Raw genomic sequence first — 14158 nt, 5'->3', positions numbered from 1 at the left:
GAATTGTGTTTGGCCTGAACATCTGTCTAACAGATTTCGAATTTCAGACACACTTTCTATGTTTGTTCTATCAGTGCTACATTTCTCTAACACAGAATTTAACAAACTGCAAAATCTTTGATCAGAATTGACCACAATCTCTTCTTTTACATTTTCTAGAGAAAACAAAACATTAACCACTACATTAGCATAGCAGTTGACACCAGAACTGTTTTCAAATTGAAAACCAACAACATCTTCAACAGAATCCTTTTTGTTTCTGCTTGTAATTTTAGGTTCATCGACTTTTCGTCTTTTTGCTACAACCTCCCCAGTATTGGTCACATTTCTTCGTTTCCGGCCTACCACACGTTTCTCAAACAAAGGATATTGAGGCAAATGTGGCGCATACTCTCTTCTTAACCTATTGTATTCCTTAACACAATCTAGATCCGCACAAATGTTTGTGACATCACACTCAATCAAGTACAATCCCGATAAAGTTCTAACTCGTGACAATGCCACATATGCCATACCCTCCTTGAACACAGAACTGCCAATATTCACCAATGCACAGTCTACACTTAAACCTTGCGATTTATGGATTGTCACCGCATATGCCAAGCAAACAGGAAACTGCTTACGGCGAACATATAAGTCTTTTACAAGCAAAAATCTAGCAGAGCAACGACCAATTAGCTGTACTTCCTCAATGCCATCAAATTTAATTTTTAAAAATTCAATTCCATCTCTATTTCTGTATTTTACAAAATCAACAACATTACCCATTGATCCATTTACCAGACCTCTTTCAACATGTAAATTCCTTCTTAAAATTATACGGCAGTTCAAGCACACATTCAGAGTCTTTTCAAAACCTGCAGTTTTAGATATACTCTTCTCTAATGAATCCAATTTTGTTTTCAGATTCTCAGACAAAATAATTGTTGATCCCATATGCTCTACTCTGTCAATAGCTTCCAGTTTCACAATCTCTTGCTTTTCTAAATGCAACATTTTGTTGTTGAATTTGGCACATTCTGCAAGAGTTGGCATCAAACATATTCCAGATTTCTTATCAGTAATTTTCTGAAAAATATTCTCAGGCACAACATCTTGTTCTGGATATAAATTTGACAGTAATCGTGCATGTAAAGCTACTTTCCCATGCTCGGTCACTTTTCCAATTCTAACATCTTGTAGAATAGTCTTGTAAACTTCATCCTTCGCCTGACGCATATTTTCATGCAGTTCAGCATAATTGAAGTTTAACCATATATTGACGTTGCCAATGCTGCCTAGGCACTTCCTGGTATCTTCATGCGTGAGCATTTTGAACACAGGTTGCCCTTTCACTGGTGTCAGCTGCAAAAGATCTCCGAAAACAATGATGTGTTTGCCACCAAATAACACATCATACTCTGTTTTGAGAACTTCTTGCATTCTCAAATGCACAAAGGCAAGCATGACATTGGAAACCATGCTTACTTCGTCAATGATAAGAAGTTTCATTTTCCTCAAGATTCTTGAAACTTCAAAACAAGCATCTCCAGATAGCTTGTGATATTGTAATGTGTTGTCATGCTCCACTGGCAGCATCAGTAAACGATGTAAAGTAATCCCTTTAATGTTATGTGCTGCCAGTCCAGTTGGAGCGGTGACAACACAAGACAGCGATGACTCTGTCCTTTCCTGCAAATAGCATGAAATTGCTTTAATGAGGAAACTTTTTCCAGTTCCCGCTTCTCCACTCACGTACAGTCGGACAGGCTTCAACGACGTACATGAGCACTCTTTCTTGTCATGACTTAATCCATGATCAATTTGCATGGTAACTTCGTCATATATTTTCCTCTGTTCAACGTTGAGTTGTCTTTCCAACTCTTCTAAGTTAACCGCATCCTCCTGAGCATGTGCCATGGCTCTTTCCACTTCATTCATGGCAGTGGCAGCTTCATTTTCGATAACAGGTCCTCCTAGTGGATCCTGACTCAATGAAGCAGAACTCTGACTGTCCTGAGAACTGTCTCTGGCAATCTCGGCTGCAATCGTTGCTTCCTGCTCAATTTCCGCATTCAACATTTCTACATATTTGGGAAAAGCAGGACATTCTATGGTCTCCTTGGCGGCATTGAAAGAGTCTTCGTAACAGAGGAAATCTCCAAGCAGTTCCTCTTCTGCACGCCAAGGCTTGAAAAGTTGCAAAAGTGCTAAATAGAAAAACTCCTTTTTTTCAGGAGATTCGCCACTCAATTTTCGATGGTTTACCAAGTGGCATTTTCTTTGCTTGACCAGACATCCCTCACTTCCTATTACAGCATACACTCCTTTCTCAGTATCTTCTTTGATGTTCCTCTTGAATATGTAATTTTGAAGAACCTCATACAGACAAACATTGTCGAGGTGACTGCTTCTATTTGGATAATATGTATCCAACATGTTGGTCTTCAAAATGTCGGTACTGTTTGGCTCCTTTTCCGCCAAATACTCAATTTCCCGCACAGGTTTCAGAACTCGATTACGCGTTGCAGCAAGACCAAGACTCGCCCAAACGATACTCCTGGACTTGGCATAGAGACTTGCTGAAGACAACCGGTCAGAGCATTCGTAAGCTCCAATTTCTCGATGCGACATCTTCAGACTGAAACTGTACAACTTCTTGCTGAGGCTCTTTTCATGGGAAATGTCCTCCCACATATCCTTCAATTCTGTCTTCTCTTTTTTGGTGATGTAAGACGTCACATACCGAGCCACAGCCATACAGTTATCAGCCACAAACTGTATATCCATGTTAGCATTCCACATGGACAAAATCACCGGGTTGTAGTCGTTGATGTACTTGGACTCTTCGTTCCTCTTCAAATTGTATGTGTTTTTAGGTGATTTCTTCATGACATTATGTCGCAGCGAAGACATCAAACTGTTTACTCTTCCTTTAGAAATCACCGGTCGTGGAAAGCCGAAACGACATTTGGTGTAGAACTTGTCCTTGTTTCGGAATTTACGACGGCAGTACTTTCCACATCGATGGCTTTGGAAACGCAGAACTTTTTCTCTTAGGCTTTTCTTCTCCTTTGCGTTTGGAACAGCACACGTAGAATACTGTTGGATGAAACTCATCACTGAGTCTTCTGGATCCGTTCCAAATTTAGGTGCATCCTTGATCCACAGCAACATATGTATATGAGGAGCACCTCTTGCTTGGTACTCCTTTCTCCAGAAGAAATCCAACACCTCTCCAAGAGGTGGATTCTTCTTATTCATGATGAAAGACATCATAGCTTCAAATCTATGATTGAAGTACCTACATACATTGACTGGATCCCAAGAGCACAGTTCTCCGGGTGTCTTGAATTCGATGTTATCTACGTTAGCATTTGCCTCTCGTAGAAATTCAAGTAAGTCTTCCCAGCCATACTCGGCACAGCTCAGAGTGAGGAACCATGTGGGAGTACCTAAGTTCCTCAGCATACATTTTAAATCACCATGACGACGGTACCAGTACTCATTAGTACCACGCTGACACGCCATGAGATTAATCAGGTGAGAATCCAAAATACTGTCTTGGACATTGACTTTATCCATAAAGTCACTTGCCGAGATGTTTTGCATGTGTATACCACTTTTCAAGATGTGGTTCACTGCATATGACAGTCCAGACAGATCGCTTTCAAACAGGAGATGAAACAAATAAGGAATGCAGTGTCGAAACCTAGCATCTCCTGCATACAATCGCAAAGTCCGGTATTCAGAAGCAGGAATTTGATGAGGTCGCTCATCATATCTTCCTCCCTGACCTGTTGGAAAAAGCTGTGGGAAACACCGAGCTTCCAAACTTTCCTCCCAAACACTAATGGGACTCCCTTTGGCTTGTTTCATTTGAAACAACTCAATAGCATTCCCCATGACTTCCTTGGAATGCAAAGGATGAACACTATAATGTTCATATATTTCTTCACTAGTAGAGGGTTCTATTCTCAATTTGACCAGCACACAAATCGCTATCCTCTTCCTCACTTACTTCCTCTTCTGCAACATATACATTCTTATAGTATTTATTATTTTTTTTCAAATACAATGTTGCCTTTTTAACTTTCCTAACATCTACTAAATCTTGCCATATTTTCTTATTCTTTGTCGGAACCCCATTAACTAAGATAACCAGAGGTTCCTCTTCCACTTTTTCTACTCCAATTGTGTTAATGTTTTTCTTCAAACCTAGAGGCAAATAAACAACTCTTCCCTTTAATCCTCTCTGTAAATCTGATGGAGGCAATTTCCCTGTCTTTGGCTCCATTCTTACAATAGCCTGAAAGGGATGGATACTTTGAATCAAAATAGATTCATAAGTATTTAAATCCTTCAATTCAGAAGGAATCTCAACCAATTCCAGATTATTATGAACTGCTCTAGCAGGCATCTGGTTTTGATTTAATTTGCAACAACAATAAGTACACACACGTTGATCCAATCCCAAATCAAAACAATTTTCTACCATCAAGTATGTTGCAAAATCCTTCCATTCACTATTATTTTCCCTTTCACTTTTTGCATATAAATCCACTAACTTAGTCTGATTCTTATAATAAGTGCGTCGACAACACACACAAGTGAAATTTGGCCTCTCACTTGATTTGACCTGAAATGTGACAATTTCCCTCTGGAAATTATCTGTACTGGAAACCTGTACACTATCTTCCACATTACCCGCTTCTTCTTGGTCAATTTCAACATTCTCCTCTTTACTTCCAAAGTAACAAAACTCAATTTCTTCACATATATTCTTCACATCTATTTCAGAACCATGCAAAAGAGCAGCGCATAATTGTTTAAGCATAATTGCTGGACTCTTAGCATAATACAACATTCTAACTAATTTCCTCACTTTATTATGATGCACTGCTAGCATCCTGAAATGATGAAAAACACTCTGGCATACTCTCCTGGAAAGACAAGCCAGTGAATGACCATGCAAACCTGTCACTTCTCTCACTCTGCAAGGATCTAATTCTTGCAACAACCTTATTTTCTGCTTCAAACTTTTCTTATTAAATGACCGTACAAAATCACAAAGCAAATTGATGGAATCCTGTCGCACACTACAAATACTACTACACTTCCAGGTGTACACAGGACCCTTAGCACGTCTTCCTAAAACCTCATTACCTAACACCTCTTCTGCCTCTGTTGTCACAAGTTTTTCTTTTTCAACTGGACAACCATCTTTCACTTCATAAGCACGACCACTGGTGTCAACTGCATGCACCAAATCATTATCCTGGAAATAACTCTCCTCATTAAAAAATGCCTCACAGCTTGAACTATGAATCCATTCTCCAGAAAAAACTTCACAAAAATTACTACGATTAACTATTCTCTTCCATCTACTATTTCTTTTGAAATCATAAATTGCCTTGTTTAGCTTCCTAATTCTATTCATTATCAAAATAAATAACTTACGTTTAATTTCAAATGCCTGATCAATAACTTTCTCAACTTTTTTTTTCTCTTATAAAAAACCACTTTCTGTTGACCTTTCTTAATATTTTTTAACAAATTGCCAATTATCCTGTTGCGGAACATTCGTTTACGAATGTCCCTAAACTGTTGTTTCCTTCTACTATCATGCACAGAGTTATCTCTTGCTCTAGCAGTAACATTTTTGATTGGCCTTTCCTTTCCATTTGAATTGCTTCTCTTTTTATGGACTGAAACATTTTCTGTAGTAATATTTTTTTTACTACACATATTTCTTATGAATGTTTTTGTACTCTTACCCGGTGCTTTCTTCGTGACTTGACAAATCTTTTTGTTAGAGGACTGCTGCTTCTTTTGATTCACCTGCTGTCTTTGACGTTTTGCAGCCTTTCTCTCTCTTTCTTTCGTTGGCATGGTGAAATGTTGAAATGATCTGCAGTTGAATCTGTGGTAAAATATATTAAAAAATGTTATTAACCACTATTACCAAAAAGTAAATCAATAACAGTGATCAAAAACTTAACACACTACTTGACATTTTAAATAGAAGATTTTTTAGTCCTTGGCAAATTTACAATACAGAAATAGCAGAAAAGAAATGGAATTTATATTCATGTTACCTGTGCTATTTTATATGTGAATCTGATCTAATTTTATGAGCATATTTTAATATTTTATTGAAGACACTACACATAACCTGTTTTTGAAGGTGTCTTTATTTTTAAATTAAACGGTTTACACTTTTACTTTTTATTTATTATAAATTTTAAAAATAAATGTTTATAGTTCCATAGGCTCAAGCAGGTCAGCTTCCCACCCTATGTCATATAATTCGGACAAATCTGCATCCTCATCACGCTCTTCTTCATCCTCAGGATTTAAATCATCCAAGGGATCAACATCCACTGATGTTTCAATTACAAGTTCAATGATGAGGTCAAAATCAACTGATTGCAGATTGTCGCTCATGTTGATGTTGTCTTTATCTTTAAAGAAAGATAACAACAATGAGATGTTGCAGAGTAAGAGACAAATCTCAGAGATTATAATAGTAAAATTGTTTAACAAGAGTAACATTTTGCAGCTATTATTTAGCCATGTCCAGCGATGCTGAGCAGGTGAAGCCTATGTCTAATTTTTCAGTGAACAGGACTCATCTCTTCTTAACCTTGGATAAGCCTCACCAACTCTGTGTCCCCTGCACATACTTAAATGTAAAGGGGCAGATTTATGTTAAATGGCACATCCCCAGGCATGCACCAGTTAACGTGCACCGCTGCTCTGCCACCCATGGTGTGCCGTATTTACAATCAGATAGGAGAAAGCTGCGTCAAAACCCTGCGCCTGCTTTAAGCAGGCATAGGTCTTGACGCAACATTGTGGAGATGGGGCACCCCTGAGCCTTGCTTGAGCTGCATCGCACTTGCGATACAACTCCAGCAATCACTACCTTTACAGCACAGATACGTCACGCATCTGTGCCATTTTTGCCCCATGATGCCCCGCATTGTAAATGCAGCACAATGGGTGGCGGAACAGCGGCGCAGGATGACTGGCACATCCCTGGTGATGCGCCAGTCATCATAAATCTATCCCTAAGCTTCTTATCTTGTTACAGATGAACCGCCATATGTACCATCAAACTATTTTGCATTTCCTAAATAGCGAATTTTAAGGAATAAATAGCAATTCTTTACCAATCCTAATTTGCAATGAGCAAATTGCTAATTGCAAATTACCCATTCATTTCCATGGGCTAGGAGGCTCATAGGAATGAAGGTACAATTTGCGATTAGCAATTAGCTCATCGCAAATTAGAAATTTTTCCAAGGGTGCAGGGGTGTCTCAAGAACACCCTGCTGCACCCCTGAAAAAGAAATTTGGGGGCATATGGCGCACATACATGCCCTAAGGGCATGTATTGGCGTCATATGGCACCTTTTGTTTTTTTTAAAAAATGCTTTTTGAAAAGAATTCGCAAATTACCACCAACTAGAAGTTGGTGGTAGTTTCCAAATCCTTAATGTCATTTTTTACATATTTTTAGTTTGATACATTGCATTTAAGGAATCGCAAAATTTGCAAATCCTTCAGTGCAATCGCAAAATAAGGAATAGCAAATTTTGCTATTCCTTATTTTGCATCAAACTTGTTTGATACATACCATTTGTCTAATTAGCATTCGCAAAGGCTGAAATTTGCAGAATTTTGATCTTTGCGAATGGTAATTAGCTTGATACATATGACCCCAAGTTGGCCTGTCTTGCAACATGGTGCATCTTTTGCATCACTGCTGCATCGGTTTCATGTGGCACGTTTTTTTTACAACATGACACATCTGCCTAAATGCATCAATTTGTAATTTTCTCGCCTCATAGCAAATCTTTTGCACTGCCACTGCATCATAAAAGTGACGCACAGTGGCGCAAAAGAGACATACACCTATCATAAATCTGTCTCTACCATTTTAAATGATTAATCCAGGATGACGATAAGGTGTGGCCTATCCAGAGGTTTGTTTATGGTGAGGCCTACTCACGATTGCAGATTAAAGTTACGCTTGATAAAGAATACAGAGGAGATAATACATGTAAAGGCCTACCAATGAAGTAAGTAATGTCCAACTTATTGCCCAAGTCATCATAAATGTATCCCTAAGCTTCTTATCTTGTTACAGATGAACCGCCATATGTACCATCAAACTATTTTACATTTCCTAAATAGCGAATTTTAAGGAATAAATAGCAATTCTTTACCATTCCTAATTTGCAATGAGCAAATTGCTAATTGCAAATTACCCATTCATTTCCATGGGCTAGGAGGCTCATAGGAATGAAGGTTTAATTTGCGATTAGCAATTAGCTCATCACAAATTAGGAATTTTTCCAAGGGTGCAGGGGTGTCTCAAGAACACCCTGCTGCACCCCTGAAAAAGAAATTTGGGGGCATATGGCACACATACATGCCCTAAGGACATGTATTGGCGTCATATGGCACCTTTTGTTTTTTGGAAAAAAAGCTTTTTGAAAAGAATTCACAAATTACCACCAACTAGAAGTTGGTGGTAGTTTCCAAATCCTTAATGTCATTTTTTACATATTTTTTGTTTGATACATTGCATTTAAGTAATCGCAAAATTTGCAAATCCTTCAGTGCAATCGCAAAATAAGGAATAGCAAATTTTGCTATTCCTTATTTTGCATCAAACTTGTTTGATACATACCATTTGTCTAATTAGCATTCGCAAAGGCCGAAATTCGCAGAATTTTGATCTTTGCGAATGCTAATTAGCTTGATACATATGGCCCCAAGTGAGGCCTGTCTTGCAACATGGTGCATCTTTTGCATCACTGCTGCATCGGTTTCATGTGGTACGTTTTTTTTACACCATGACATATCTGCCTAAATGCATCAATTTGTAATTTTGTCGCCTCATAGCAAATCTTTTGCACCGCCGCTGCATCATAAAAGTGACGCACAGTGGCGCAAAAGAGGCATACACCTATCATAAATCTGTCCCTAGCATTTTAAATGATTAATCCAGGATGACGATAAGGTGTGGCCTATCCAGAGGTTTGTTTAAGGTGAGGCCTACTCAGGATTGCAGATTAAAGTTACGCTTGATGAAGAATACAGAGGAGATAATACATGTAAAGGCCTACCAATGAAGTAAGTTATGTCCACTTTATTTCGCCAGTCATCATAAATGTATCCCTAAGCTTCTTATCTTGTTACAGATGAACCACCATATGTACCATCAAACTATTTTGCATTTCCTAAATAGCGAATTTTAAGGAATAAATAGCAATTCTTTACCATTCCTAATTTGCAATGAGCAAATTGCTAATTGCAAATTACCCATTCATTTCCATGGGCTAGGAAGCTCATAGGAATGAAGGTGAAATTTGCGATTAGCAATTAGCTCATCGCAAATTAGGAATTTTTTCAAGGGTGCAGGGGTATCTCAAGAACACCCTGCTGCACCCCTGAAAAAGAAATTTGGGGGCATATGGCGCACATACATGCCCTAAGGACATGTATTGGCGTCATATGGCACCTTTTGTTTTTTGGAAAAAAATGCTTTTTGAAAAGAATTCGGAAATTACCACAAACTAGAAGTTGGTGGTAGTTTCCAAATCCTTAATGTTATTTTTTACATATTTTTTGTTTGATACATTGCATTTAAGGAATCGCAAAATTTGCAAATCCTTCAGTGCAATCGCAAAATAAAGAATAGGTAATTTTGAATTAAGGACATTTTAAGTCATTTCCACATGTGCAGTGTTTTCAAATTATGATTTGAAAATCGTTTTTGGGGAAAAGGAATGGTTTGCAAAATTATGACAAGGACATAATGGTGTATGCTTCTCTATAAGGCATTTCACTGTCTCTGATGTCATTTTTCCCATATTACATTATAAGACCTTTCCCCATGGAGCACATTCCTTGTAAATATGCTCCCACCTGTGCATGGTGAATTTAGATTTTGACTGTTTGAGTCACATAGCCATGTTAAAAGTGACCCCAAAAAATTGCAAACGCTTTAAAAAAACACATTCATGTGTCTTAAGGACATTTTAAGTCATTTCCCCGTGGACAGTGTTTTGTAAGTGGCACAAAAGAGGCATACACCTATCATAAATCTGTCCCTAGCATTTTAAATGATTAATTCATGATGACGATAAGGTGTGGCCTATCCAGAGGTTTGTTTAAGGTGAGGCCTACTCAGGATTGCAGATTAAAGTTACGCTTGATGAAGAATACAGAGGAGATAATACATGTAAAGGCCTACCAATGAAGTAAGTGATGTGCACTTTATTTCGCCAGTCATCATAAATGTATCCCTAGGCTTCTTATCTTGTTACAGATGAACCACCATATGTACCATCAAACTATTTAACATTTCCTAAATAGCGAATTTTAAGGAATAAATAGCAATTCTTTACCATTCCTAATTTGCAATGAGCAAATTGCTAATTGCAAATTACCCATTCATTTCCATGGGCTAGGAGGCTCATAGGAATGAAGGTGCAATTTGCGATTAGCAATTAGCTCATCGCAAATTAGGAATTTTTTCAAGGGTGCAGGGGTATCTCAAGAACACCCTGCTGCACCCCTGAAAAAGAAATTTGGGGGCATATGGCGCACATACATGCCCTAAGGACATGTATTGGCGTCATATGGCACCTTTTGTTTTTTGGAAAAAAATGCTTTTTGAAAAGAATTCGGAAATTACCACAAACTAGAAGTTGGTGGTAGTTTCCAAATCCTTAATGTTATTTTTTACATATTTTTTGTTTGATACATTGCATTTAAGGAATCGCAAAATTTGCAAATCCTTCAGTGCAATCGCAAAATAAAGAATAGCAAATTTTGAATTAAGGACATTTTAAGTCATTTCCACATGTGCAGTGTTTTCAAATTATGATTTGAAAATCGTTTTTGGGGAAAAGGAATGGTTTGCAAAATTATGACAAGGACATAATGGTGTATGCTTCTCTATAAGGCATTTCACTGTCTCTGATGTCATTTTTCCCATATTACATTATAAGACCTTTCCCCATGGAGCACATTCCTTGTAAATATGCTCCCACCTGTGCATGGTGAATTTAGATTTTGACTGTTTGAGTCACATAGCCATGTTAAAAGTGACCCAAAAAAATTGCAAACGCTTTAAAAAAACACATTCATGTGTCTTAAGGACATTTTAAGTCATTTCCCCGTGGACAGTGTTTTGTAAGTGGCGCAAAAGAGGCATACACCTATCATAAATCTGTCCCTAGCATTTTAAATGATTAATTCATGATGACGATAAGGTGTGGCCTATCCAGAGGTTTGTTTAAGGTGAGGCCTACTCAGGATTGCAGATTAAAGTTACGCTTGATGAAGAATACAGAGGACATAATACATGTAAAGCTCTACCAATGAAGTAAGTAATGTCCACTTCATTGCGCCAGTCATCATAAATGTATCCCTAAGCTTCTTATCTTGTTAGACATCAACCGCGATATGTACCATCAAACTATTTTGCATTTCATAAATAGCGAATTTTAAGGAATAAATAGCGATTCTTTACCATTCCAAATTTGCGATGAGCAAATTGCTAATTGCAAATTACCCATTCATTTCCATGGGCCAGGATACCCATATGAATGAAGGTGCAATTTGCGATTAGCAATTAGCTCATCGCAAATTAGGAATTTTTCCAAAGGTGCAGGGGTGTCTCAAGAACACCCTGCTGCACCCCTGAAAAAGAAATTTGGGGGCATATGGCGCACATAAATTTTAACAACATTCCTTTACCTCAAAAACGATTTTCAATTCATAATTTGAAAACACTGCCCACAGGGAAATTACTTAAAATGTCCTTAAGACACATGAAAGTGTTTTTTGATTGCCTTTCCAGCATGGTTGGGTCACTTTTAACATGGCTATGTAACACACACATTTAAAATCTAAATTTGCCATGCACAGGTGGGAGCATATTTACAAGCAATTTGCGCCACAGAGAAAGGTCTTACATTAAAATGGGAAAAATAACATCAGGGACAGTCAATTGCCTTATAAAGAAGCATACACCATTATGTCCTTGTCATAAATTTAAAAACAATTCCTTTTCCCCAAAAACGGTTTTCAAATCATAATTTCAAAACACTGCACATGGGAAAATTACTTAAAATGTCCTTAAGACACATAAAAGCGTTTTTTGATTGCCTTTGCAGCATGTTTGTATCACTTTTAACATGGCTATGTAACACAAACATTCAAAATCTAAATTTTCCATGCACAGGTGGGAGCATATTTACAAGCAATTTGCGCCACATAATTCATAATTTTCTCCTTAAAGCACACTATTCTCTATCTAAATTAAAGAAATATTTTCTCACCTTAGCAAATACTTTGAGTTTGAAAACAGTCTCAGAAACACACCAATTTGTCTTCAGCAGAGCAAAAGGTATGCACTCCAGAGTCTGCAGCTATCAAAAGCACAGAAATGCTGTAATTCTTCACACATATCTCTCATGTCACCCAATCAAAACTCTTCCCTCACTTTTTTTCAAATGAAAACCCTTCCCCCCTCTGCCATTTCATGCCTTTTCTGCATGGCAACCACCTCTTGGAAGACGTCTGGTGTTTGCAAGTTCACACAACAATGTTGCAATTGAACTCTGAACTCTCAGTGCACCTGCATATCCAGTGCATTCTTTCATTTAATGATTTTTTATTGACCATTCAAAATACATCTTTCAAATAACTCATCCATGCACCCTAACTTTCTGTTTTCAGCAATCAAAATCCACCAATCACTGTTACTGCTTCATGAACACAGAAACTCCACAGTTTTTTTCATTTTAAACTCTCATTTTTTCAACTGCCATTTCATTGCCACACTTCAACTGACTGCAGGAGAACCTTCTCTCACCATGTTTTCTGTCTGGATTGTTGGACATAGTTATATCCACTGGGCTCACAGGTATGCTGAGAACAGAAAATTACCTAACCTCAATTTACAAGATGTGGAAATTAAGTGGTTTGGCCACAGAGGATTAAAATGTCACCAATTGATACCATTGGTGAAAACCTTTATGCATTTGCCCAAACCTGACCTGTTAATTGTGCACTGTGGAGGTAATGATTTGGGCACTTTGACTGGGGTAGGTCTGGAAATGCTTTTAAAGGACACCTTTGAGCAATTAATGGCACTTTTTCCTCAGACTGCCTTGGTATATTCAAATATATGCCAAAGACAGAAATGGAGGTGGTCAAACCAATTTTGTCCACAAATTGAGAAGTCGAGGAAGCATGTAAACAAATCTGTTTCAGCTTACATGAGAGACCATGGAATGGGCTCCATGTACAACAATAACTTGCGTTACTACATGCAAGATATCTACAGAGGAGATGGAGTTCACTTCTCAGATGAGGGCAACAGAATTTTCACTCTGAATTTAAGACTGTGCATTGGTACCTACTTATAAGTACCTAAATGTACCATAAACCCAAAAGCTCTTCTCAGAGCTACCCTACATCTGATCACTCACAATTATTATTTTACTCTAACTTTTTTCACTAATTTTCAACAAAGTACGCTCCCCGGGGCGCTACCCGGTACGCGAACCGGGAGCTAACCTCGCGAAATTTTTTAAAAAAATGTTTTTTTTTCGCACATATAAGCCTCCTCAGCCACCCTCACAAAACCTAGGGGGTCAAGATAAGTCTACCGTGCCCCCTTCTACCCATTCTGAACATTATTTGCCCTCTATTTTGTATCTTAATTCGACCGAAACACAAAATGGTGGACTCCCGTAACGCTTAAGGTTCGCGAACCGGGGCGCTCAACGGTTCGCGTACCGGGTCGCTCCCTGGGAAGCGCACCATCAAAAAAGGTGGGAAAGTAGTTTACAGAAAAGCCACTGGAGACAATTTCACCAAATATAGATTAGCTCATACTACATACCAATCCCTACCATTTTCACAAATTTGATTGGAATTCCATTTAGCCATTTAGCCTGTAGACCTCTCTAAATACCCTGAGGTAAATTACTTCTCAAAACACATCTGAAGTGTTGGAATTGACAACCAATTAAAATGTTACTTTCATTTTCTACTTTTTTTACCTGACATTTGATTGGTTATGTACCTGAATATATATAAAAGAAGAGAATGAAACACAGCCATTTTGACTACTACTTCCTGGTGT

This window comes from Lissotriton helveticus, chromosome 6 (genome assembly GCF_964261635.1).
Source record: "Lissotriton helveticus chromosome 6, aLisHel1.1, whole genome shotgun sequence".
Taxonomy (NCBI): domain Eukaryota; kingdom Metazoa; phylum Chordata; class Amphibia; order Caudata; family Salamandridae; genus Lissotriton; species Lissotriton helveticus.
This window is presented reverse-complemented; position numbering follows the sequence as displayed.